Source organism: Vanessa tameamea, chromosome 19 (genome assembly GCF_037043105.1).
Source record: "Vanessa tameamea isolate UH-Manoa-2023 chromosome 19, ilVanTame1 primary haplotype, whole genome shotgun sequence".
Lineage (NCBI taxonomy): Eukaryota > Metazoa > Arthropoda > Insecta > Lepidoptera > Nymphalidae > Vanessa > Vanessa tameamea.
The window spans coordinates 4,412,258-4,439,336 of record NC_087327.1 but is presented as its reverse complement, the minus strand read 5'-3'; the positions used below and the strand labels follow the sequence as shown (position 1 = coordinate 4,439,336).

Here is a 27,079-nt window from a genome sequence, read left to right as displayed (position 1 = left end):
AACAGGGCCTCTTGTGCTTGAACCGACGATCTCAATGACAGATAATATATTTAGCATGGCAATGTATTATGAGTTACGATTTTGATTAATGTTAAGATCACGTGAATCTTAGACGGAGATTGTGGGTAATTTGCTAAATTGATATTTGTAATTCATCTCGTATTCGGTGATGAAGGAAGAAATCGCGTGGAAACCAAGTGTCTGATGGAATTCTAACAATTATCACACCGCATTGGAACAGCGTAGAATATGCTTCAAACCTTCCTCGAAGGAAGAGAATGTTGCCAAGGAATGTGCTCTTGTGGTCTTCAATTTTTCCTTTAACCTGATCATGTTTCACTAACATCGTTTTATTTTGAATGTAATGTCAATAAGTATTTATTTAATGTGCTTAAAGCCTTTATCCTTCGAAGAGACGGGTTTCGTATTTTCCTATTGATCCGATTCATATGTATTATATGTTATTGACTTAAAACTTAAAGTTATTATTATTTAAAAGATAAAAGAGCATACCGTTTAAGTTGTATATTTTTAGATATACATAAGTATAAATATACAGTTTATGACAATTATGTCTTACTTGTCACTGAGAACGTCAGTGGTTCGGGCACGTTTCAGTTTCGGCGAACGCTCGCAAGATACTCCTACATAACTGTACAGAACAGATATTACAGTCCTTAGTAGAAATACGAGAATTATTTCTAATAATTTTCTTTCTTAAGGAACTCACGTTAATGAAAAATATATATTTTTAATGCTATCATATAAACATAGCAGAGTCACGACTACGACTTCGACTATTATTTGTAGAAATATTTATGAAATAGTGCATAAGACAATTTACGTACATAACTGGACATGATACCCGACACAAATACATTATTAATAAATGATAAACCGCATTTGTTTCGTTTTATTTATTTTTATTTTTTTTTTACAAGTGTGAAGTAAGTAGATTTTCATCTAGCTATAGATATATACTTAATACTAGTCGTGACCGCGACTTCGTGCGCGTTTTAATTTAACAAAAATGTTACATACTCATAGCTAGTCCTTATTACATCAGCTATCTGCCAGTGAATGTCCCGTCGAAATCGGTCCAGCCTTTTCAGAGATTAGCCGCAACAAACAGACAGACAGACAAAAATTATAAAAAAATTTATTTTGGTATGGTTGGTAGGTTGGTATGTACCGTGTATACATACATATGCATTAGTAAAAAGCGGTTATTTTAATATTACAAACAGACTCCAATTTTATTATATGTATAAGATGTATTTTTAACGAATTTCCTTATCATAAGCCAGACTCAAGGACACTAAATTGCGCAGGGGCTCGATAAAGAACAACGCTAAACGTCTCAAACGCTGTGTTGTTCGATAGCGCTATGTATTAAATTAATAAAATATTGTATATATAAGATTTATAATTAAATAATCTCGCGTATAAGGGAATTATTGCTATCAGGATATAAATGGAATATGCTCGTGCGTGCGTCGAGTGTCGTGATAGCTGGGTCGGAAGTCTCGGCCGTCACTCCCTCACCTTACTTCCATAATAAGATGGGTTGGAAATCTGACACGACCGGAGAGATATTACACGTAAGACCCGCGGCTTTACGGGATTTCTGAGGCACTAGGATGTAACGCCAACTTCCTAGCTCCGGGCTGTCAATGAGGATGTTTTTACAAAGAAACTCTTTTTTTTTTTTTGTTCGACTAATTCCAGTATTTGAGTCCAAGAGCTCAGAATATGAAGCCTTATAATTTAGCAACAAGGCTATTTTAAAAGATCAGAGGTTATATTATATTAAATATAAATATTTTTATATGCAATACTTAATCTTGAGTCATAAATAACAAAAATATTATTCAAAATTAAAAATATTAGTAAGATAAACTGTTTTTTTTTTAATAGACGACAAGCATACGTTACACAAATAATACGTGGTTCGATAAAAAAATAATATTCTCTTTATTATCTTTAATTTATATTTTTTTTTAATATAAAAATATTATAACACAGAATTATAAAGAATACCTTTACTTGATTTAACTATTCTCATAAAAGAAATATTAGGTATAATGCAAATTTTATAGCAGATATTTTACAACAGGTTTATACAGATATAATAGTTATGCAGACGTTCACCTTGATAGAAATATTTTCAATAAACGTATTTTTATTCGGTAAACTGACAGTTCTCCCCTATGTTACACTGTATTGAGATTCCGAAACGTAAATAAAACAGGTTTTTCTGGCGCTGATGTTATTCCAATGTTTATATAAAGACTAGCGACCCGCCCCGGCTTCGCACGGATGCAGTTATATTGATCTATATTAAATGTAAAATGTATTTAAGGTACTTAATTGGATAAGAATTAATGCTGTATTGCTTAAAATCGCTTCGAAAATAAGGTATTATTTATCCTAAAAAGTGAAGGATAAAAAATTGTTACTGAGGGTTTTCCCTAAGAGATAGACATATACCATTGCGGGATTTTTGAAGACCTTTTGAAGGTGTACAATAATTGTAGTCCATTATTTTAATCTATCTCATAATGTTCAGCCAGCGTTTGCAATATATGCGCAAAAAATGTGTCTTTTTACGACATCACATGAGAAACCTCTAAAATTATCAGTGTTACTTAACTATATTGTCTATGTATTATATACAAAAACCATCCTCTCGAATCAATCTATCTATTAAAAGGAATCGCATCAAAATCTGTTGCGTAGTTTTAAAGATTTAAGCATACAAAGGGACATAGGGACAGAGAAAGCGACTTTGTTTTATACTATGTAAAGATAAGTTAAAAATATATACATTTTTTTATGAAAATAATTTATCTGACCGGTTCAGGATAGAAGGTAAAGATTCTACTGATTTATGATGAAACCAATAATCAACCTAGAAAAAATTTCTATATTTCGACTGCGTATTGGACTCGCAAATATGAATCACATCTACTTAATAACAAAAATCAACAAGAATAAATTTTAGTCGTACTACTATATAATGTACCGAACACCTTGATAGAATGTTTAAATCAAGTAGGATATTCCAGATTAAAAATTAATTAATTTAAATTAACGCAAAAAGGTCGCTGATTTCCTTAAATGTTAAAAAGTGACGTAAAACAAATAAAAAATTAACACCTACTATATTTGAGATTGACAAATTAATTCATTTATTTATTTATAACACCAACCGACGAAAATATATATCAAACTTATATTATAATGTATATTTATATGATGTAGGTATGCGGAGGGGCAAATGAGACACCTGATGGTAAGTGGTGACCATCACAGAGGTATTGGCGCTGTAAGAAATATTTACAGTTCCTTACATCGGCAATGCGCCACCAACCTTGGGAACTTAAGTGTTATGTCCTTTGTGCCTGTACAATGTATAATATAATAATTGTATACGTCCCTTGTAAGTACAGGCACAGAGCAAATATAGTTTGTATATTATGTTATTAAGTAACTAGGCTAATTAACGCTCACGTACGTCACTAAGATATGACTACGGAACAATATGTTTTATTTATAAGAACTATCACGAGTAACTATTAAATGTTTCATTGTAAAAAAAAAATGCATCGTATTTGTTAAGCCGTCGCCTGAACACTTTCCGGTCGTGTCGGATTTGCCGTTCCATCAGCACCTAGAGAGTGCATCTGCGTATTCGCCCGTGAATGAATTAAATCGGTCAGGCAAAATCTAGAATAAAGTGAATGTCATTATATTTATTTATGATAAATATAATAATTAAACAACCATATTAATTGATTAAATGCAATAATTAAATTTAAAAAAAGTAGCCCTCTTTAAATGTGCTACTGTTGGGCTAAGGCCTTCTGTCTTTTTGAGGAGTAGGTTTTGGAGATAATTCCATCATGTTGCTCAAAGCGTTCACTTGTGGCAGAATTTCATTTAAATTAGATACATGCAGGTTCCCTCACGATATTTCCTTCGCCGTCAAGCACGTTATAAATTATTATAAAATTCTGTGGTGATTGCCTGGGTTTGGACCCGCAATCATCGGTTAAGGTGCCCGCGTTATAACCACTAGGCCATCTTGGCTCAGAAATAACCAGCATTAATTATATTTGGTTATATACAATACGCAACACCGCAACATTTCAATATATTTATATCGGAAGTAATACCGAAGCATTATTTATCTAATTAATCGTCCCACCTCGCTGACAACACAAAAGTAACGGTGATACATGTATGTTTGTTATAAATTGTCTTATAGGTTATCATTTATTTCGAATGTTTTTAGGTTATAATGCTTCTTTGCCATATTTGCATTTTATGAATTTTGCGTGTTTACTGTTTTTTTTTTAAATTTAGATTATAGATTAATTTCGTCAATAACAATGAAATAATTTTATAATCTATGCATGTTTACAGTTTCGACTGTCAATTTTGATTGGTGTGATTGAAGAATTATCAAAATAAAAAAAAATCTAAAGTAACAAATAACTTTTAGTATTTGATTTAGATAATTTCATACTATTTAGAAGAAAAAGTACAACTGAACTACAACTTATTGTTCGTTTGAAAGTGTTAATACGAGTATACCATTACTCAGAGCCAGTGTAGTCTAGAAAACGTCTAATTCAATTCCAGATTTACTGGGTTAATGTAATTGTTTGAGACTTATTCAATCCCATCGCACATTAAATACAACACACTGAGAATACGGTATATTGTAATAGTTTCTAAATATTACACAATTAAGAATTATTTTAAATTCGTTTTATTTGGAAAAATTGAAGATGTCGAAAACATTTTAGTACGACCTTCCGAAGTCAGTCGGCGATATTGGTCGTAAGTTATAACATCATTGTAATCTAAAGTATACTCTATTTTAACGTTATAAGACGCAATGTCGTCTTTAGATGTATTTATATGTTACCGATTTGGTAATAGTTAACACCGTGGCCGCGGGTCACGTAACATTTGAGTGTTTTTTTTTCGGTCACCAATATAATTGGTTCCGTCTTAATGTCAAGGTTTATTATTAGTGCCTTATAAACCTATTATTTTAACTACCATAATATTGCAAGTCATTCTGAGGTACAGAAAGTTGCTGTATTAAGTTTAAACTAAGTTGGTAGAGGAAATATTATGTTTATAGAATCACGAGTTGAAATTAGTATTTGAGTAAAATATTTCCGAGTTATTATTATATAATTTCAAAGTTGTATTTATTAATCTTTTTCTCTTATATTTTGATTAGATGATGTCCTCGATCCAAAGGTTGTTCCAAAGAGGTAGCTGTTACAGCAATGAGACCATCCTTTGTATAATATTTTCTGTGTTCTTTTTTAATTGTCTTGTTTTGGTGTAAAATAAAGTAAGTATTGTACTCTGTACCTTTTATTTGTTTTGTAATCTTATAAAAACAAGGTACTATAAAATTCATTAAAAATTCAGAAGAATAAAATTTAATTTAAATGATAAATTTAGTTCAAAAGATTTGACTTACACATACTAAGATATTTCTCAAAAGAGCTTTTGCTTCACTTACCCGAAAACCTATGACAAGATAATATAGAGTTTATTAGATTTTTTAATTACATATACATGTTTTATTTTTATTATTTCAATGTTGATCTATCCATATAAAACATCCAGTTTCTTATAACTCTATAGATTTAAATATGTAATTTATTATATCATTAAATTGAAAAATTTGTTTAACACTGTATCAACAGAAACAACAAACGATTTGAGTTTTTAATTTATTATTATGTATAATCGCCTAGCCGCATAAATTTCACATACAAACCTAACCAATTATTGTTTGAAGGTTGATGAGAATTTTTCAGAGCTACATAAGTATAATAAGCATGCTTATATTTCTACTGGCACACCTAAAAAAATATACGGAAAAACTCTCTTAATTTATTTCTGTTACGTTAAAAGTCATATAGCGACGTAAAAGCCAAATTAAAATAAACAAAATAATAAAAAAAAATGGATGCAATCTTCTAATTTACATGGTCATCCCTTTTTTTCGTTAGATAGCCCGTTTATTGAGGAAGGTAAGACTATAGAGCGGAGCCATAACCATAAATGTCTACCAATCGGGCTATCTGTACCCATCATGGGTATGAAACATAAAATATGATATTATTCAAATATAAAAAAACATGTAGTAAGTTTTTTTTTTTATATTTGAATAATCAACCAAATTTAGACTAACGGTCTTAACTACAAACATTTTTACGTAAAGACGTTAATCTTTACCGTAATTAGACAACACGTGTAATATATATATATATATGTATTTGAGCAGTCTCATAAGAGAAAATAAAATATGTAAAAGTAAATGATGTATATTATAATATATATTAGTATGTATTCATAAGATGAGATCATCCTCGAGTGGAATGAGGTAAATATCAAAATCTACAATTCTGTAAAATGTATATAAAGCATGCTTATTCATTGAAAATGTTTCTTATATAATGCCTGAAAAGAGTATGAAAATAAGTTATGTTTTAAAGTTAAATTTAATTACATATGTACGTTTTCTATTTTAACATATTATTACACTAGAAGAACATACCTTCAAAAACTTCGTTCTTTATTTATTAGGTTATTTTTAATTGATATTTGATACATTATTCCATACTCTTAAAAGGCCTAACACCATAAGAATACTCTGCTCTAGCCTGAAACCAAGTCTAACCAAATAATTGTATGTATTTAAATGGTAGAATATACAACATTAATACAAACACGTATCTCTCTAATCCATATAAAGGAGTTAGAGATATTACTGAGCATTCGCCTCGCTAGAATCTATGTTCTGTTTTTTTTTTTTATGGCATTGGTTTGCGGACGAGCATATGGTAGTTTGATTCAAAAGAGTTTGAAATAATTAACTTACGAGTATAATTTACGACACGTTAACCTTTCGTTTAAATTTAAATATTAGTTGTACTTGTCGTACTTGTACGGTGTGAACATTTTTTGAACACAATAAATCTAACCAAGTTTAGAGGTATTCCAAATTTCTTAATTTCAATATTAATTTACAGGTATGGAGCTAGCGGCGTTGGCGTTGCGTATAATGAGACGTATTGTAAGAAAGGAATTTTATTATTTAAATTTGATATTTTCCCTTTGTATTAGTTGAAATAAATAACATAGCTGGCAGGCTGGCTGGTTTCTTTGGATGAACAGATAAACGTAACGTCCTAAAAACCGTTTCACAATTAATTTCGATTATGTTGAATTGATTTGAAATTTTAAACCATATCGTTAGTGACGTGTTGAATGTCTCTTTATAAATATCATATAATCTGAATAAAATAAAAATACAACTGTATAAATATAATATATTGGCCACAAATAAACCTAAAAATATATAGACAAACTCTATAATCACCTACTTCTGTTTTCTTCGCCATGTAAATTATAATTCTTATTTATAAATGTCGTTTTAGTTCCTTATTATTTAAATATAGATCTGTATATGTGCAAGGTTTTAATGTACTAAGTGCATTAGAAGGTAATATGCACATTTCAAATACTATGTTTCAATTAAAACATTCTTTAAAAGGAGACACGTTTTATGTTTAATAAAATATTCGGTTTTGTTTTTAATTAATTGTTAATTAAAAATACATTGAAATTTAAATTATACTCTATTTTACGTTCCGCTACTAAAATAATCCAATCTCAAATACTTTGCTACCTATAAAATTTATGACATAGGCCTTAAAAGTAAAAGTTTTGAAAATTTATAACCGGAAAATATAACCATCGACACATCACTAAATTGATTTAGATAAAATGTAATTACTATAATAAACTAACTATCTAATTTAAATATGACCCAAATATTTTTGAACATTGAATAAATTATGGAACTTATTTGTATGATGAGTGTGCAGTATACCAAACAATCTTGGATTTTTCTCAATCATTTTTAACTAATATTTTATATTCTATATATTAAAAAGGCCTAAACCCCATTTCTTTGATGTAAGGGCTTGGAGATAATTTCAGTGCTCAAATGTTGGTTGGAATAGCATGTTTAGATATGTGCCTAACTCATGTTGCAGAGTTATATCCGACATTTGTTGATTGCCTTACGATGTTTTCTTTCACCAACGAGGGTGAGATGAATTATTAACATAAATGAAGTATATAAAAATTCAGTGGTGCTTGGTCAGTTTGGTAAATTACTTGTTTTAACCCGTAGGCCATCTTGGCTCTTTGTCAGACTATATATTATAAGAATCCCAAAAAATTATCGAATCTCTACATACTATAACAGTAACAGAGTTATTGAAGAGGAAGGTTTACATGTATAACGTATGCATATTAGAGTAACCGCTGCGAATTTCAACTTTTAAAGTCGAAAGGAAACGATTTTTTCCTTTTATTTCTGTACTTCAATCGAAGAGTTGTGTATAGTCCCTTAATGCATCTGCGTGAAGCCGAGATTAGTAGCTGTAGTTGACAATAATATACTTTGTTTTCGAACACAAACTTCTTTCGATGCATTGAGCGTACTGATTTGCATGAGCTATTTTTAGTTTACTCATGATACCGTAGATACTTATCAATTGTAGGAATATATTCTTTGTTTTTATGTACACAAAATAATTTTGTTAGTACATAGACATGCAGTTGCATGTATTGTTGGTTTGGTGGTCAGCCCGATCAGTTGGAGACCACGATGTTCCAAATTCGAACTCTCAATAAAAACTTTACTCTCCCGCGCCTCTTATCTTTGTAGAGTCGTTGATCCAGCTGCTGGTCGTGAGGGATTGCCGTCCCATCGAACTGTGAGTGTGAGGAAGTTGAAATATAGGTACTTGTGTTTGCTCACATAGTCTTTATATGCAGGTGGTAGCTCTTTGTGCAATCTTGCTTGTGTAGATACTACTCATCATCTATTCTACCAACAAACAACAATATTTAGTAATATTGTGTTTCGGTTTGAAGGGTGAGTGAGCCAATGTAAAGGCATAAAGGCCAAACTACAGGCATAAGGGACATAACATCTTAGTTCCCAGGCTAGTTAGAAGCATTCGTGATGTAAGGGATGGTGACTTAGGTCAGTGGTAACCTGCCATCAGATGACCGATTTACCAGTCCGACTTCCTATATCAAATAAATAAACACATGCTTGTGTTTTACTGTGTGTACTGGTCACGATGTTAAGAGCAACGTCATATGTGAAATATGACAACTTAATACTAGTTACTAAGTTAGATGATTAATTAATTATTAATATAACATCATCAGCTAATGACTTCTAATGCTTACATTCATCATAATTAATTAGAGTGTCCTAATCAAATTGCCGGAAGAGCATCTTCAATTCCATATTATATCTACGAGGATGTGTACTGTTAAAACCCATTGGATCGGTGAACCAAAGTGTAATTATTTTTTGTAATATATATAATTCATACACATACAATAAGTCATTCTTTATTAGGTATTTTTAAATTTGTTTAGTATACTTATTTAAAGAATTCTTAAGTAAGTATTGCTTAATAATCATTGTTGTGTCTTAACTCAATCCAAAAAAATTGTGTATGACCTTATTTATTTGTGTTAATGATACTTTGAACCGGTTAAATGAATAACGGCGCCTTTATTTAAAAAAAATGCAAAATCCTTTTTAATTGCGTTTGACTTGTGATACTGAACCCCCCTATAAATTTCATATACCTACATATAGATTAATATAAACATTGATGATATTAAATTCTTCGTGATATTGCGTTTTAACATATATAGTTTATTTAAATTTCCAACTGCTACATAGGAACAAGTCAAAAGAAAATACGAGAAAACCATTCAAAACATCAAAGACCTAGGACTTGTTTAGGCAGCTATGGAATTATTAAGCTGCTTTCATTCAGTCTTAAATGAAGTCTGGAAGAGTACTTAGCACACGTGACTCTAACTGCGTCTGCACGACACGGAACGAGCTGAATGATATAAAAATTATGGTGACACAAACTACGGCTTATAATAATAGTTATATTGTCTGGGATTACTAAAAAAATAAAAGGTATCTTATATATAATTAGTTTTTTTTTTTTAATAATATAAACAGTGATTTTTGTTTAAATTGTTGTATATATTTATATTATGAGAATATTATAAGCTAATGCAACTTTAGATCTAGGTTTTCCCTAAAAAAACTCTTGTATTTAAAAATGGTTGTAATATAACAATAGTTTAACAATAATATTTATAACGTGTATGAATCTAATAGTTCAATTATATTATTAAATTAGACCGAAATCATTTTATTATTGATTAATATTATTATATGAACGTGAATTGAATTGGAGAATAAATTCCATAAAATTAAAACCGTTGAATCTATTAGTTATTATCAACACATTAATACGAAAAGGCGAGACAAAAACAATAAGATTAGTTTCTGAGTGTGCTAGGGGTAAAAACCTCTGAGCATTTCTCAATACAAGACTAATATAAATTCCTACAAAAAAAAGAACATTTTTCTTACATTACATCCACAGACGTTGCACTCAGATTCAACGTTACAATTGAACTTTTATAGTATAAAAAAAAATGTCATGATTTTTTTATAACTATTAGAATGGTTTCTATAAACAAGGAACGCAAGGACCACCGCGGTCGTTTATGGTTCGCTGCCGGTACCGTCGTGTAAATAAAAGTTGAAATGTTGCCGCGGTTACAATGAACACGTTTCATAATGCATTAGAAAAGAATTTGTTTATAAATGTGTCTAATGTAATGTATAACATTATACCTTTTGATATTACAAACTTTGAAACAGGTGGTAAATTTTTTTATAGTATAAACAACTATGTATATTGATAAAAAATAAAGTTATTCAACATTTAAAGATGAATTAAAATTAAGTTATAGCCTTCACGTGGGATATTTTAAGGGGCAGGTTTGATTATTTCACCACGCAGGCCATTCTGCTAAAATGAAGACTGGTGCGTGTGACACAATTTTATCAAACACATGCTCAGGATTCCTTACAATGTTTTCCTTCAACCTTGAGCACGAGAGAAAATTATAAACACTAATTTAGCTTATGGAAATTCAGTGATGCTAGCCGTGGTGTGAACTGGGATAAGATTCAGGTGCTCTGTGCAATTCTAACATTGCGACATATAAAGGAATAAAATAAAAAAAAAATATTATCTTATTTATAATATGCAAGAAAACTATTTTTTCCTTTGCTACAAAGTTGTATGCAAAACCTACTGAACCATGCTTTGAGAAACGAAAACGAGACGTGTCGAAGCTAAAACAAAGTCACTTTAGCTTTGACGGTTGTCATGTCAATAGCTTTAAACCGAAAAGAGTGGCGTCTTATACAAAATATAAAAAATATTAAACCCCTACTTTTATTTCTTTGAAACACGCTGTATCTCCTGTTATAAGATTTATGTACATTGGTTTAGAAGTATTTTCATTTAGGCATAACAAATAAAATATCCGTCATTTAGTCGTATAGTAATGAAATAAATTAACAACATTTGAGGGTAATGTAAGCACACAAACATACATAATACGTTATTATATTATACATATACTACAGTTTTGTCTATATTGAATGAATATACATACTACCATACTATGACAAAAGCGGCGTGACGGTCGAAGTCCTAAACTTATGTCGGTCAGGCTCCCATTTGTCAAATGTCTGGAGAAACGTTCGATTAGAGACTCTCGGATTACAGTCCAATTCAATTATTTGCTTAGAAATATTTTTATGTTCACGGGAGACATTATTTCATTTACGTTATAGACAATTTCCCTTAAATACGGCAAAATGTATAAAGATTAGTCCAAAAAAAGATATAAACTGATATACTGATTGATTACTACTATTATTTTAAAATAGCTAAGTCAGACTCAACCCGTAAATATTATTTAAATTCCCAGCACAGTAAATCTTGGTAAGGAAGGCTTGGTGCTTATTGTATCACTGTGATACCAAACATACGCAAAACTCACCAAGCTCATTAGCTCGATCGGATTTTAATCCACAATATTTATTCTATAAATTGTGTGTATTCGACAAAAAACATCGCATTAAAATGAAATAAAAATGAAACAATCTAATTCAAATGTTATGTCGCTTTTTGCAACATTAATATTATTTTAATTTTTCACTGCTCTCATTTTATCGAGGTTTTTTTCCGTTTTTGCAGGATTTTGTCCAAACAAAAACCGTTTAGACTACCTGATCGTTGGATAAGAATTTCCGAACGATTCTGCAGCAAAAGCGAGTTTGTGAATACGAAGCGCCTGTAAGTTGGAAAATAGTGTGTGAGGAATGGCCCCAGTGGATGAGATGATGATTGGTATAATTTTTACGGCTTTTAGTTTCCATTGAGATTTAATTTCGATAGACGAATTAAATTTTTCCGATGACATTGGTATTATGTGTATTAGACACGACACTTTAAGGTATACTGTCTCATTTTTCATGATCATGAAGCACAATGCTGAGTCTTATTATTTTATTTATTATTAAAGTAAATATTAGACGCTGCTATCGAAGTTGTTGTGTTGTGTTGTGTTGTGTGAAGAAAAAAATATTGTTTTTTTGCTTAAATACATATTATATATATACATATAAATTATGTGTGTGCTTCGGGAAGCACGTTAATCCGCAGGTCTTGTGTCCATGTCGGGTCGGTCGATTATAAAATATAAATTAACTATGCTATGTTATTTGCATATTAGGAAATTCCATAAGCGACTGCTTTTTATAATAATTGATAGCAGGAATTTTATAATACACGCTGTTCTCTATTTGTGCAAAAATATTTCTTCATCGAACCGGTTGTTAATAATACCGGTTTTCTAAAATGCAAAATTATCAGACGCAAATATCATGTTTATCAAAACGTAAAGAAAACGCACCTGTTTTGTTAGTTTGAAATGTTAAGAGAATATAATACCATTGAAGTTTTTTTAATGGCTGTCTTATTATTAAAATGGTGTATGTACGTATATCAGACGGATCTTAGAGTTTAATACAACATATTGAAACGTGTCAAACTGTCTGTCTGAATATGATACGATGGTAGATAATATTTGATATTTCATCCTTTTTAGGAATTAAAATATTCATTAAAGCTTATTTCACTAGCTTGAACTGATAGTTTAGTTTTATCATATAAATATTAGACTAGATAATCTTAAATAAATATACACATCGATTTTAAAAATATGTACTGTTAAAATGAAGAACATGTGCAATGTGGGGTGTGAGTTGTATTTCTCTATCGAATCGCAATTCCATTTTTAACGAACGATACAGTTTTCTGTTATACATAGAGCGATAAACGAAGCAGCAACGTTTCACAATAATATTACGACAAATAAAATTTTGGTATTATTAATATTTCTTGTTTTTTACATGTATAAACGTTATAAAGTAAATATATTTTTTTCTATTTTCTTAGTAATATCTTTTCTAGTAAGCTTGCCACGCGCCTTGGCACAGGTGTGCAGTTTATTAACGTATACTATTATATTATTTTTTAAGAATTGAAAATAACAGACGAACAAACAAATGTTACCACATTATAATATTTAGTCAAAATTGTACCAAGGTGAAGTCGGTTCGGGTCAGTCGTCATCAAGTAAGATATTAGTTTTTATATTAATTATGTTTTTGAATACGAAATTAAAATATTATTGCATGTCAATAATGGTCCTGCGAGCCGGATTTTAAATTCGAACTGTTGCAGGAATTTTACTAGCTGATTTTTTAAATTGTTAGATTGGAGTGAGTTTACATATCAATTTTCTACAAAATTACGTACAGACGATTGTAGATGTTGATACGACCATTTAGGAAATTCTAGTTACTTTTACAGTATAGCGTGTATACACTAGGCGGCATACGTTGGGACCACAACCTCATTCGGTACGATATTTGTGCCGCAGGAGAGGGCTATTCCCGTAATGTAAAATCTAGGAGCTATAGAATTAAAATATAACTTTAAATATTAGCTTTTACTTCTCGATTCAAATTCTCTAGTGTATATATTCGGAACAATATTAAAACTTTTGTGAGACGTAATTTTTGTAATATTAGTAGGAACACAAACTCATTGCTCCTAGTACGCGGTTGTATATAGCCAGGGGCAATGTACGGTGATATAAACAGGATCCCAGAAAGCGTTTCAATTGCTTCTTTGGGTAAATAAAAAATAAAGGAAAGAAGTATTCGTGTGCAAAAGTTGTTATACAATTATTGAGTTCTAGGATGGTGGTGCACCTTGGGAATGGAACGATCGCCTGGTTATTGAAAATTCTAAGCAATTACAAAAAATGACAAACAAAACCAGCTGAGATGCCGGTTGTCGTCATTGTGGTGGGGGTATTTCTTTTCTGAATCGGTGATACATTTTACTTTGTCTATAAATAAGTAAATGTTATACTTATTTTTGAAAATTTATGAACATTTTAACATCTCGTACTAATAAAATATAGTTTTATATCTATGTTAACATAAAAACACGTTAATTGACAATTCTAGGAGGTTTATTAATTTAAATTCTTCATATTATTTTTATAGCTGTCATAAAATTCAATTATAATAAATTAAAAGTGTACATGGAGAAGGTACAATGTGTTCTTTGTTTCATTGTTATTATTTATAAATCATCTCGTCTCCGGCGGTGAAGGAATTATCGTCCAAATACCTCTTCCTTAAGAAGAGTTGGTAAATGCCCAGCAGTGGGATCTTAAGGAGCTATTTATTGCTTTAAAAGAATTAATGAAATTACAAATCGTAACCTACTTTAATAGATTATTGGATGTTTTATTATGATTGTAATAAAATAGAGTGTACAAGTTTTTTGAATAAAATTTTAGATATAAGCCTTCACGGTATCTATAAAACAGTAAACATTAGCAGAATTTCTCAATAAAATAATTGACTTTACCACTTTTTTAAAAGGATAAATAAAGGTAGTAGAAGTCGGTTTATAGGGTTCTGTAATTAAATGATGAAATCCTATTCCTAAGCCTACTTCATCTGTCAGTCTGTCACGGACGTGTATCCTTAAAACCGCAATAGTATGACACTATGACCGGTGTAATCTATCTATATTTTCCCGACTGACAATCAATGCAAAAAAAATCTAGTGAATAAAATTTAGAAATTTAATTTAATTATGTAAACATCCGCTATGAAAGGATTTATAGAAATTTTGTATGAATTTTATCCTTATGAAGTCGAGACTATGTCAAATGTAAAAAATTATAAATTATTCAAACGACTCGCACTTGTCCGTTTTTTTAATTTATTCGCATTCGTGCTGAAACCTCTTAATGTATTTTAATGAAACTTAGCGTTTTTATAGTTAACATCCTGAGGTCTAAATTAAAACATGAAAAAATACGTTTTATTATACCAAACAAAGTTATCTATAAGATAAATACCATTCCTTATATCTCCAATACGCGACAACCTAACTAATAAGATATTCTGTCCTCAGTGCCTGTAGTTACACGCTCCCTCACTGAAATAATAAATTAAATATCTGATGAGTGGGTGGTACCTACACAGATGGGCTTGCACAAAGCCAAGAAAACATCATTTGTCTTGCAGTTTAATAATACTTATAAAATGAAATAAATGGTCGACGACCATTTAACGACGAATAATTAGATAAATTCATGACTAGCGTGTGTAACTGAATACAATATTTTATATTTGTAATGGACCATAATAAGACAAAGTAAGTACTCGGAAATGGATACGGCGCTGCCTCCTCGTTTCTGCTTAACGTATTATATTACTGCCATAATATTTGAGAATTCTTCTGGAACCAGTCAGTCCGAGTTCAAACTTCAATCTTACGTGAGAATTTAAAATACAAATCCAACACCAATTCACTTATCAAATTCTTCGTTTCGTTTGCATTAAAAAGATTAATTGGTTGACATAAAAAATATTTCCAAATATAACGACAGTTTGTAATTAATTAATCGTTATTGCTTTATTCTAGTTACGCAAAAAAGTTTGGGACTGGATGTATATGAGACGGACACACATATGATACATTTAGGCTTCCTCGCGATGTTTTATCCTGAACAAATTATGTTAATAATTTGTTGCGTTTGTCTGAACCAGCGGTCTTCGATCACGTGTTCATAAGTAGTAATATAATAACTGGTTATCATTTTTAGGAGTCAGTTAGGTATTCGGCATGAAAAAGTCTGTCTTTCTTGTTCAGGCGTGCTTGATACCAAATTTTATTAAATATTGTCATAATTATACATAATAGATATTAGAACGATAATTACTTTTAATTAATCAATTATGTGCTTAAATGACAGTTGACTGAGTAGTTTGTTTTTTTTGTGCAAAAATGAAAGAAATAATAGTTTATTTTTTATTATATTAGAATTAAATATTTGATTCAATGAAATTGGACATGAGAATTTTTGGCAAACTCGAAGAAAAAAATTGGTATCGTAATCGAAATAAAAAGATTTAAATGTTTTAATTCGAAAGTTTGAAAACTAAATCGACAATATATTAGCTTTAAGAGTATCGTTAATATGATACTTCGAAAACGTAAGCAGGAAAAGCCAAACTTTGTGTAACAAAATCTACGATTACGAATACGAAACTTCTATCAAATAATTTAGCATATGATTGATTCGAAAAATTCCTGTAATTAATCAAATATTTAACATTACGGATACGAATGTCTGCTATTAAAAGCTGCTCATCGTATTATTAAAAAATTTTTTTTTCCTTCAACAAAAAGGTCACTCAAAGAGGAGGTTACATATATTTGCATCTAAAGGTCATTAGCAATTTGAATCGCATATTATTTCACAATTTTATTGATAATTTATACGGATATATATTTGTCTCTTAATTTTAGTGGTCAGCTTACAAAACTGCCGCACCCTGTGTCATGTGTTCAAAACCCGGACCAGGCTGTTAAAAAGTGCTTAGATTAATTCCGTTGAGAAAGTCTTAGTAACGGCTAGGAATTCTGAAATTGCCAGTAATGACACTCCCTCACGCATGATATAAACCGAAACATAGGAATTTAAAGTATTTATATTTGAAGATAGAAAAAGTATTGGTGGATTGCCTAGTGCTGTTTTCCGAAACGGTGGTAGTATTTTAATATCGACGATTCAAAAACGCTTCGTTGTGAAGTTTACTTGAATAAAATTGATATAATTTGATTTTTTTCTTTTTTCGTTACGTTTCTTGGAGATGGCAAATATTATAACATTATGATATATTTTTATATAAACGAATGGCAAGGCACATTTGCTAAAGCGCAAATAATAATTAAAATACGTTGCCAAATGTTTTACGTTTGAGGCTGCTATCAAAGACAGGTCAAAATATACCGTCGAGAGTGTATATTTCATTCGGATTTTCATATATTTTATAATAAAATGAACTAGGATTTAATTAGTTACCTTGGAACTTACGATTATGGTCCTAACGTAATGGATAAAAAAGAGAAGTGTTTGCGCTGCTTTCTGGAGAATGTTAAAGAGATTTGGACTTCATTCTACCACCCTACTTCCAATGCTGGTCTATGGATATAAATGGATGCAATACAATTAATGCATATAATCATTTAAACGCTGATTACTGGTGTTAATTAGTGGTGCTTGCATCGTTTTGAATCCGTTATATTAACATTGACGTGTTCTACCTTGGTCAACATGTGGGATATGCCAACGTAGTCCTCAGATTGTCTAAGATATCTTGGCGTATTTCATACGTAGATCAAGAATTGAATCGACGGTCGATTAATTCATTTAATAATCTTCAAAAAAAGCAACTCTAGAATTAAATATGAATATATGTTACAGTTCTATAAACAAATTCAGGCAAAGTTTTGTATATTAAAATATTAGTACATGTTAAGCGCACTCAATTATAAAGCGCGTAATATTACTAGCATTCCAGCCATCATATTATGTGGTTGTAATTTGTACAGTAATTCCTAAAGCACAAATGCAAAATGTACTACTAGTCGACGCCAGCGGTTTCGCTCGTGTTTAAAATTGCTTCATACCAAATTTCATAAATTCAGTTCAACGATTTGGTCGTGAGATCAACAGACAGATTGAGTTACTTTCGCATTTATAATATTAGTATAGATAATAATAGTGAAAGCACATTACAAATATGTAAATATACAATGAGCGGTCTTTCAGAATTGTTTAATCGGTAATGATGAATACTACCTTCACTAACCACAAGAGTAGTTCCAAATGAAATATGAAATTTAATTGACGGAATATCAATTAGTTGAGTTCTTAAATAAAATATATTCATTATGAATTCGTGGTGAAAAAACGTTTTGAATTTGGGTGCACTTTGAAAGTTAAATATAGTGGAAATAAATACTAAAGTGGCATAGCGTTTTTATATAAATATAGTAGCGTTTTTATATAATCAGAAAATGTTTGTAATACTGAATCTGTAGTGGGGCTTCGATCTTCGATTGGAATAGGAATATGTGTTTAACTTTTTTTGTAAACAAAACATCAAACACATCTCCCACACCGCTGATGACAGTACATCAGAAACACTCACTCGAGTGTCAAAAACAACTGTGCAAGTAACGCAAGTAAGTACTATAAGTAATTGGTGGTAGGGCTTTGTGCAAGCCTACCGCCAAACAGTACTCAGTATTGTTGTGTTCCGGTTTGAAGGGTGAGTGAGCGAGTGTAACAGGCACAAGGGACGTAACATAGTTCCCAAGGTTGGTGGCGCATTGGTGATGTAAGGAATGGTTAATATTTCTTATAACGCCATTGTCTATGGGCGGTGGTGACCACTTACCATGAGGTGGCCCATTTGCCGGTCCGCCTACCGATACCATAAAAAAAACGCAATTGGTTAATGGTTTAAAGACGCTTGTCGTTATTCAATATTGTTTACTGGGACTCGCCCATTGGTTGAAATTCGAACGCAATTCATTGCTAATAAAAATATAAGATATATTGATTGGAAAGATAGAAAAAATGAAACTGAGCTGGACAATACCATATCATTATTACAATAAAAAGCAAGGAAAGGTCAAAATAAATGTTATTGAGTTTCACTTTGACATGACCTGTGTTGATATTGGCAGATGAAAGATGTGTATGTGTGTCAAACTCTCGATAGTGTGTGTAATGTTTATTTATTAGTTTAATTTATTTTACGGGTACGAAGTTTTGCTAAAGATATGATTTAAATTTTGGCTACCATTCTCGACGGAAGCTAATAAAACGCAAGTGTGTGCGTAAGAACAGGTGAACTCTATTCTTATTTCTCATAATCAAGGGAAAATATACGAACGGAGGACTCAGGGGCAGGACCACAGGGGTTTACGTACATTTCGGCACAGTTGTATAAGCACAGCCTACTTCCAGACTTGGAGCAGCTACCGAAATTACTTCTCAGCACTTTTGAATTTGCAACCACTAGAGCAATTAGGTAATTTCAGCAAAATGTATACGTTTATTTATATTTTATTCTTATAATGATTATAGTCAGCTTTTATTATGGCTTAAACTACTTACATAATATTGTATAAAATCTTTGCTTCTGCTACTCGTAATAGGTACACTAAATTGAACCAATTTTCAACGGATATAAACGTATCTTTGTCAAGACCTCTTGTCAAATAATTCGAAGCTTCACTACGATTCTCAAGAGTTCTTTAGAGTAATGTTCATGACTGAACATTTTCCGTGATGTATAGGTTTGGTTGAAGATGAAAAGGATTATAAATATACATTTTTAAATGATGTAATTGAGACGATATAATTATAGAATTCGTTTTAAAAAATCAAAACCTCTAAGTGGCTAGTTGGCAAACATCAAGGTGTACCAAAAAAACCCATTTTAAGCCAAGGTCACTGACCAAGGATCAACGAAATCAACAAGTTAGTCATCGGTTCTGACTCGTCTCATTTTAACCTGATAGCTTGTTGTAATAAATTATTTAAACTTCCATTGTATATATATGTGAGAATAACTGCCTCGTTGGTCTAGTATCTAGATAGGCCGCAGGTTTCAAGGTCTTAGGTTCAAATCCTGGTTCAGTCCAATAGAAAGTTATTAGGTGTATTGTCAAAAAAATGTTGATGGTTCGGAGTTTGGAAGTTTAAAGTATATGCGTTCCCTACATCATTACCCTAGCCTTGGGCAACACAAAGTTAGTCCTGCGTTTGAAAAATTTTTTCTATATTCCAGTTGTGTTGGATTTGCCGTCCCACCGTCACTAGTGCACAATTCAAACAAAAAATATGAATTCCATTGTTGGGGACCGCTTGACAAAATCCGCTTAGGCCGAAATATCTTACCTATATCAAAACAATATATACTATAATCGAGTAGAATCGAGCACTTATGAATATTAATTTTACAGGATTTAATTAAATTTACAGCTACCATATAGGAAACCAGTGTAATATATGACCGTGTTATTAAAACAATAATTTATACGCTCTTTTCTAGTGTTAACAAGCAACGCCAGTTTTATTGTAGACTAGCTGTCCCTGCGACTTCGTGCACGTTGTTTGAATTTAAGTTATTTGGATATTGTAGCGTGATTTTATTTTTATTCTACATATAATTCTAAAATAAAAGTAGCCTCAGTTACTCCTTATTACATCCGCTATCTGCCGGTGAAAGGCCCGTCGAAATCGGTTCAGTCGTTCCAGAGATTTGCCGGAACAAACAGACAGACAAAAATTGTTATTTTGGTATATGTCCCGTGTATACATAGATATGCATTAAGTAAAAATAGGTTATTTTAATATTACAAACAGACACTCCAATTTTATTATATGTATTACATTTTTTTTACATTATCAGCCTGTAAATTTCCCACTGCTGGGCTAAGGCCACCTCTGCCTTTGAGGAGAAGGGTTGCATATTCCACCACGCTGCTCCAATGCGGGTTGGTGAAATACACATGTGGCAGAATTTCGTTGAAATTAGACACATGCAGGTTTCCTCACGATGTTTTCCTTCACCGCCGAGCACGAGATGAATTATAAACACAAATTAAGCACATGAAAATTCAGTGGTGCCTGCCTGGGTTTGAAACCGAAATCATCGGTTAAGATGTACGAGTTCTAACCACTGGGCCATCACGGCTCTTTTTAAGTGTATATGTATAGATACACTTAAATTAAGTTACTCAAAAATCAAGCACTTGTCTGGGTTTGAACCCGAGACCTCTGATAACAGTTGCTTAACTGTATCATTACAGCATCATTGTTATTTTTTTCTTTGTTGTGTGATATTGAATGAGGATTATGAATTCGATTGTCAACAAACGGTCGGCGTCCATTCTATCAATGTAATCTTATTATGTTCATGAAAAACTTTAGACATAAAAACATTTCGATTTATATAACAATTTTAAATATTCATATAAATCATTATTGAATAGGTCAAAGTTCAAATTCGCCCAAGCTTATTTTATGACATTTATCCCAATTTTATTTAACTTAAAGGACAACTCGAATGGCGTTAACATTCAGAACAAAGTCTTAAAATATAAAATGTTTTTGGTTATAAATAAATTCTTTGAAGTTGTTTTAATGTTTTAATTTATTTTCATTGATATATATATGAACTGTAATATATATTTATGAACTTTAATATTCGTGTTTTATGCAGAACATTTGTATATTTCGCACACTGTCATCATTACACATCTGATTGGCTCACATTTAAATTTAGTTGCAAATGTATTATTAAAATTTATTTTAAACAGATCTCAGTTATTAAATATTACATATGTCTTCATAGAACTTTGGCCTAAGTGGGTTATTACGGGCATTACTTTCGGCTATTTTATCTCCTAACTTTGTCAGACACCGTGCAAACCCGTCTGGGTAGGTACCACCCAGTCATCAGATATTCTACCAACAAACAGTAGTACTTAGTATTGTTGTGTTACGGTTTGAAGAGTGAGTAAGCCAGTGTAACTACAGGCACAAGGGACATGACATCTTAGTTCCCATTGTTGGTGACGCATTCGCAATGTAAGCAATGGTTATTATGTCTTACAACTCCCGTCTATGGGTCGTGGTGACCACTTACCATCAGGTGGCCCATTTTTTACGACTATTGGTTCTAAGCGAACTATGTTTATAAGCTTTTTTATCGAGGAGACTATATTATTTGAGGTTCCGAACTCTGCTCTTATTTACAAAATTGTTTGTTAATAATGCTACCACGTCAATAGATACGAAAACAGCAAAATATGTCAATCAGTGGAATGTGTCAGAAGATTTGGTAACTGAAGTGATTCAATCCAACATTAAATCGGCAACTTTTAATGTCGAATCAATTGTCAATATTTAATACATACTTCACGTGTTACGTCTCGTTTAGACGCATTGTACGCAATTCAGTTTCTTGCACTTGATTAAGACGCATCAAACAATTTGACTTTAAAAATTGAATGTTTGTAAATACCATAAGAGTCATGACTTGTAAATAAACATATAACTTGGTACGGCTTTGTGTAAGTCCGTCCGGACAAGTTCTACCGCATGGTACATGGTATGGTTTTGTTCCGGTTTGAAGGGTGAGTTAGCCAGTGTAACTACAGCCACAAGTGACATCGCATCTTAGTTCCCATGGCCGATGGCTAATTGGCCATGTGCAATGGTATATATTTCTAATCGGGCAATTAATAGTCCGCAAAGTCAATACATCATTCTTGGGGCAAGGTCGTTTCTGTAATAAAAATGCGCAGACATTTTTAACTTTGCCGTTTCATAAATTCAAAACATTTGTAAAAAATACATTGGTAAAGAAGGCACATTATTCAATACAAGATTATGTAGATGAGAAAAAAGGGTGGAGTTAATACTTATTGACTTCCAGGCTGGATATATTATTACATACATATATAATTGTATTTAACTAGCATGACTGTATTTTTAGATGTTGAAAAAGAGTAACTACTGAGGTTCTTACCGGTTCTTCTCGATATAATCTACATTCCGAACCGGCGGTAGTTTCACTTAATATAGTTTATTAAATGACAATTCAAAAGTACTTGTAAAAGCCTACTTGAATAAATTATATTTTTATTTGATTAGATTTGAATGTGAATGCGCCGTGGTGATCACTTCTTAACGGACTGTCAAAAAAATGAAAATTCAGTGATGTTTTTTACAACAGTGTTGTAACTTATAATTGTATGAGAATCATGTCAAAATGACAATAAAATTGTATTAAATTATATAATATCTTGTTGTAGTTTATCGGAGGTGTAGTTAAACCTGCTATTACTTGAACCTTTTGTGTTGTAATGAGATATCATTAACGACATTGTTGTAGCTGTAGGCCTTGGTTGACGTACGCGTTAGCAAAACAATAAATATACAAACAAAGTCAATTGTTACAAACTTGACGCAAATTTATACCAATATAATCTATCTGACTTGTCCTTATATTTTAATATATATAGTTTATGCATTTTTTATTTATTTTCAAATTAAATTAAATCAAAATATTATTAATTAGGCTCATAAAAGCAATTGAATGGTTATGTTGAACTGTTGAATTAAATGTAAACCTGACTCAGTTGTTACTATACTTTTTTCCATCATTTTAATTACAGAGTTATGTCAATCAAATCCAATTATTTTATATTACATATACTGCCTGGAAAACAATAATTACCAACACCACGCTTTTAAACATTTATGTAATCTTGTCTTGAAAAACATACTTAAATATAAATATAATATATAAATATTACTAGCTATCGGACCCGGCTTCGTTCGGGTAGAATAAGGCTCTATATAAAACGTATCATGATATACATCTCTATTGACCGACATATTTTTTCGGACAACTTCAACAATCGTTATCACATTTTAGCCAAATATTACTATTTGACAAAAATTTCTTCCTCGCACAACCACTCTGTGGAAGAACCAGCTTTCCAGCAACCGGTGGTGGAAGCAGGCGGTTTTTCCGAACCGATACGACTTGGAAATCTTCAAGAAAAGAGCGTACTCATTCCTTAAAGGCCGGCAACTCACCTGCAAGTCCCCCGGTTTTGCAGATATCCATGGACGGTGGTAGTCACTTTCCATCAGATGAGCCTAAAAACTATTTTCATAAATTTACACAATATTTTATTTTATTGTAGATGTAAAAACGTCTAAACCTTCATGAACCATATCGTTCATTATTGAAAACCGTATAAAAATCATTTAGGTAAATCTTGAGTTTATTACGTAAAGACGTGGCGGAAGTACTTATTCTGTAATATGTTGTGATTTAAATTCATTAATAACGAATGAATATGAATTCTACAGTTGTATAATTCTACAATTGATGTATTTCATCAATTATATTGTAGAAATGTAAACCATTGTTTTTTGTCAATGCTCTACTAACGATGGGATCGAAGATGTAGTGTCACTTGCACCTGTAATTGCAGAGGCTCACTCACCATTAAAACGGAAAACCGTATTGATGTGTTGCAGTATTTCAGCATTGTAGTATTTTTGTACAAAAACTGACGAGGAAAAAAATATGCACAAGATCTTCTTAAAAAAATCTTTAAGTTCGTTGGATGTTGGTTCGTAATTTGACTATTAAAAAAAAACTATGAAATTTTATTTGGATAATAATATACTCTGGCACAAGAATACGGAGTCGGAAAAAGGAGTTATTTTCGTGAACTAATCCCACAATCTGTTTTGTAGGAAATTGTGTTCGAGGGATAATGCTTGAACTGATCCAAAAATGCCTGAGACATCTCGTCGACATCGGTATTTGGTAATATAGGTGCAGTATTATCAAATATACGAAGCAGCTTAGGTTAGTTACCATCGTATTGGCGATATAGCTAGTTAAGTGTATACTATACTATACTATACTATACTAATACATGCGTAGAGAGTGTGAATTTATTTTCCATAAAAAGCATTAATCTAAAAAAAAATTTTTTTTTTTTTTATGGCATTGTTTGGCGGACGAGCATATGGGCCACCTGATGGTAAGTGATCACCACCTCCCATAGACAAAGGCGCTGTAAGAAATATTAACCATTCCTTACATCACCTATGCGCCACCAACCTTGGGAACTAAGATGTAATGTCCCTTGTGCCTGTAATTACACTGGATCACTCACCCTTTTAACCGGAACACAACAATACAGAGTACTATTATTTGGCGGTAGAATATCTGATGAGTGGGTGGTACCTGACGGGCTTGCACAAAGCCCTACCACCAAGTTTTCTTTATTGAACTTAGTTTTAATTTCCGTATAATATTATATACGTAAAATAAATGTATATATATTCTTTTTTCCTCATTATAGTGTTGAGTAATTATACTCAATACTTGACTTTTTATAATAAACGACTGTTTTGTTTTTATACTACGATTGCGACATAATTATCTTGAAGGACACGCATTTTTTGCAATAAAGCCCGACTTTGTTAATTAGGACTCAAATAACCGAGTCGAATCACCTTTCATTATTCAACCGCATAACATTTTCGACTTTTTTATATCAACTAAAGCTGTAATCGTACCGTTACTAAGTCAGTACAAGATCACCAACATAGTTAAGCGATACGGAATGCGAATAAAAGTTTTTTATACAGCCTAATTGTCCATACCGGTATATTGAGAGTCTAAATGTTTCGGTCAAATTTAACTATTTCTTTTAACGAACTATAAACCTTATTGATTAGCTTGAGCAAGCGATACGCCACAAAAATACCGTCAAATATGCACGAGAACTTGAGACCTTTTGTAAAACTCATATATGATTCAAGTTTCAGTCATTTGAAATATTCATGAAAAGCAAAAACGAAAACCTTTCCTTCTTTTACCAAAGAGTATAAAACAAAAACAAATTTCTCTAGTGCCAACAGAAGTTCTAGCAACTCGCTCGTCGCAACAATTGGACCAGTACGAAATAAGCAAAAATGAATGCAACTGGATCTGTTCCAAATAAGCAAGAAATCAGTTTAGTATGGAAAACGAGCTCGCTAACTTCGAGAGATCAGATGCACCGTATCATCATATTGTTATCATACATTTTTTATATCTCAACTAGAACACGACGCGGCGAGATAAAAGCGTCAGACAGTTAGAGCCCTTACGTTACAAATTTCTAATTAATTCATCGTCCGTTCTTAATGGTTCGTATTAAATAAACATTATTGCCTTACGCTGTTCGTCTTTCGACATCTTTATTTTGAGAATAGGAACGAGAACATCGACTTTCAATGAAGCCAATTGTATGTTAAAAGAGAAATTCAGTATCAATTCTATTTCGAATGTTTTATGTTAGCTTTAAGTGGAGTAGTCTTAATATACGTGATGGATTGCCTGCCTGTTACACGTTTTAAAATATTATTTATACTTAGTTTATTTAAGTAATTTAAAAATATATGTAGTACATTAATATTTCTATGAATATACATAAAGCATATAATACATAGACATTTCAGCCTTCAAATTGTTTTGTTATATTTATTTAAATGCTCTATGTAGAAGTCGTCCTCTTTTGTTATTTGATGGGTTGAGTCGATATATGAATATTTAATTTTTAATTTATTACCTATGTGAAACAGAACCTAAATTCGATTTCAATATACTAATTTACAATAGTCGAAATTCAAATTTCTATGATTTTTTTTAATGTGTTCATAATATCTATGTTTTATAAAAGAAAAAAGAATTAAAAGATACAAAAATGTTATAAATGAAAAATAACTTACAAAATACGAAACAACCTTCCACCCCACTGCAAATTAATCACAAGTCAAACTCAAAACAGCACAGATTAAAAACATTAACTGAAAAAAGCTAATTTGCATAGTTCACAAACATTTTGTAACGAATGATAACGATTCGAGTTCGTCCGGAAACTCGACGCGAAGGCGGGCGTTCTCGAACGTACTTTCAGACTGACTGGACAATATAGCGTGTAACTTATGTTTCTTGCGCTTCTTAACAACCGGACTTGTAGAACTACGAGTGTGTCCGGTTAGGACACGTCAT

At 31.5% G+C, this 27,079-nt stretch overlaps 1 protein-coding gene across 4 annotated transcripts in view; it reads right to left on the bottom strand.

Annotated features, from left to right (window-relative positions):
* Nucleotides 1–27,079, bottom strand: part of LOC113396065 (hemicentin-1-like) — a 133,038-nt gene that overhangs the window by 12,817 nt on the left and 93,142 nt on the right. For 2 of the 4 annotated variants that reach the window (XM_064217842.1, XM_026633840.2), the window contains exon 1: nucleotides 26,797–26,991. The exons of the other annotated variants lie outside the window; for them this stretch is intronic. The gene's annotated coding sequence lies outside the window, so the exon portion shown is untranslated. Of the gene's footprint in view, nucleotides 1–26,796; nucleotides 26,992–27,079 lie in introns of those variants that run through there. 4 annotated transcript variants of the gene reach the window in all.